Raw genomic sequence first — 2,990 nt, 5'->3', positions numbered from 1 at the left:
ACCCTTGTATCTTTCAGACTTCCAAAAACAAATGCAGCATAAAATCACGCAAGCAGACGTGACTAATCACACACACGCGCGCCCTCTAATACACAAAATCTCCATGAACATTACAAAGCTCAATGTCCCAATTAGTAAAATACCACATGGTCGATCCATTCCACCATGGAAAAATTCAAAATTGATCGTGCACCTTACGTGTCTACCACAAACAAAAAAAAAACAGTGTACATAACTGCGTGTTACAACAAATTGCATTAGCAACGGTGAAGGAACACACATAGTCTATGGGCGATGATGTATACGAGTGTTACGTTGACGGATCCGTACAGTCTGGATACAAAGCTGGTTGTGCTTGTACTGTATACACAAATAGCTTACTAAAACATCAAGTTAATATGAGAGTGCAAAATTGGGCCAGCACTACACAAACTGAGCTGGCAGGTATAGTCCTTGCAACGGAATTCGTAATGTCTCGGGGCTCTGGAGTAGTTTTCTGTGACTCTCAGAGTGCTCTTCGGACACTAAATTCTTTCAAAGCAGGTGGCGATGAGGAAATTGTGAGTTGCATTAAGCGTAACGTAACTTGTGCAATAGAGCGCAATTTTAACATTCAATTTGTATGGACACCATCTCATGTTGGCATAAGCAAGCACGACTACGTCGCCAAATTGGCGAAGGAAGCCTGTAGCAAAGATACTGTGAACATAGATCTTGGGGGGAACACTAAAGACCCAACGATCATACCACGTTGAAAGCAACCACCCGTACTTGCTTCGGCAGTACATTTACAAAAATTGGAACGATACAGGGAAGATTAGCATGGCCCCTGCACAAGGATATGGGACACCAAAGTACAGGTAGCGAAAAACTACGTGGCTCTGATGGTTAATAGCACTTTCGCGGGGATTTCTCTTCAGAACAAAGACGACTATCAGAACAAAAGCAAAAGTTACGGGGAATACATGGTTACCAGATTTCGGAAAGAGGCCGCCGCAGAGGAAGCACTGCTTCTTCCAGGTGTTTTTAAAGCTCGGAGGATTTATAAGGCCGGACAGCCCTTAGGATCATCATTGTATGGAGCGGAGAACAACCGCCACCCAAAGAGTACCAATTCTTTGGGAAATACATAAAGCCAAGCTCCATTCGACCGGAGCTCAGAGGTTGTGCTCTGGTACGAGTGCCAGCTTGTGCTGTCTGTGCAGCTCACCAGACAGAGGACTGTCCTGCAAGAAGCAACGAGAAGGACAACGACAAAGAAGACACGGCCTGGCACCGTAACAGCCCCCACAAACCGCCACGCGCACCCCCCTCTTCCCCGAACGTACCCATCGACCGCGGAGTGGCGATGCCCAGCCCAGCTATACTCCACCCAGTGCCGTGTAACGTCACCAACCCACAGGAATTCCCGCAAGTGCCAGGGGAATTCCCCGGGAAATAGTGCTACATAAGTAACCAATGGTAAAAGAAACTCAAGGAAATGACCGAGGAAATAAGAAGCCTTAGGCAAGATCTTGATGAAAAAATGTTAATGGAAAGAAAAAGTGATAGTGTAGACAGGGAAAATATGCTTCCTAATGATGTGATTGATGTTAAAAATACTAATGAGGTCTATGATATTATTATGCACGATACCATCGACGAATCACCTGAAAGCGGTGACGACAGTGCCAGTGAAAATAACGCCGACGAAGATGTGCAGGAAACAGAAGACCTGTGGGAAACACAACACAGATATGTAATGCTGTACAAGAATATGCAGACTAAAGGGCTTCATCAAACCCAAATTTGACCAATCAGCTAATCATAGGGAGGGATGGGGGACAAGAAAACCATTACTTTTCTTTCATGGAATATACGTGGTTTCAACCGTAAAATTAATGACTCGCTTTATTATATTTATAACAATAATGTTGATGTTATCTATTTACAAGAGCCCTTCACATCAGCCACTAAAATAAAACCCGCTCTTAGAATTAGAGGGTACCACTCCTATACGAACACAGGAAAGAAAGGCCTATTGACTTATGTCAGTGACACCATACCGCATAAGCTGGTGCAGAAGTCTGATGACAGTAATGTGCAATATCAGCATTTACATATTCGAACATCCTCTGGGTTTTTCTCTCTGTAAAATGTATACGCAAGATGTAGAACGTTTCAAACTGATTCACTGCTCAACTTTCAGAATCACGGCACAATATACATGGGAGATTTTAATGCAAGACATTATACATTTGGAGATAGTCAATGCAATGAAAATGGTGAAGAGTTCCGAAATTTTGTGAACAATAGATCTACGATCGTATATGATATAGACAGGGGAACTCACGTTGCGGGGCAGGGTAGACTGGATCTTGTGCACGGAAGCTAATCAGTGACCACTTTGCAATATTAACGAGATACGCTGTTGATGACTGGTATAACGATTACTCAGTAACGAGTGTTGATAAATTCTCCATGGACATGGCGAAAGTGGTCACTGATTACTACAACAGCTGGGTCTGTCCAAAGAAAACCTTAAAGAGCAACAACTCACAACTCCTAAAATAACCTAAGTGGGTCTGTGACCCTACACTATTAAGGGAACAAAAGCGAGTTCAGGAGCTTTTTGATACCTACAAGCAGGACAATACCCATGACAACCTTATTCAGTTTCTTGAGGCTAACAAAAATCTACGGGAATTAAAAACGCATTTCCGAATAATTATCCCACCCACTGCACTTGTTGCAATGTAAGGAATCAGAAATAAATAGCTTGGAGGTAGTGCAAAATGAAGCCATGAGGATTATCCTCGGCGCCCCGAGAACAGCAAGGATAGTAAACATGAGGTCGGAACTTAACCTACCATCCATCTCTGATAGAATAATATTTATTTCCACTATATTTGGGGTCAAAGCTCTGAGGGAACCCTTGTATCTTTCAGACTTCCAAAAACAAATGCAGCATAAAATCACGCAAGCAGACGTGACTAATCACACACACGCGC

The 2,990-nt window shown here is 43.1% G+C and overlaps 1 pseudogene; it reads left to right on the top strand.

Annotated features, from left to right (window-relative positions):
- The first annotated feature begins 767 nt into the window (after positions 1 to 767).
- Positions 768 to 841, top strand: LOC125042805 (annotated as a pseudogene).
- Positions 842 to 2,990: the final 2,149 nt, after the last annotated feature.

This window comes from Penaeus chinensis, chromosome 32, assembly GCF_019202785.1.
Source record: "Penaeus chinensis breed Huanghai No. 1 chromosome 32, ASM1920278v2, whole genome shotgun sequence".
Lineage (NCBI taxonomy): Eukaryota > Metazoa > Arthropoda > Malacostraca > Decapoda > Penaeidae > Penaeus > Penaeus chinensis.
The sequence above is the reverse complement of the archived record's forward strand: the minus strand, read 5'-3'. Positions and strand labels throughout refer to the sequence as shown.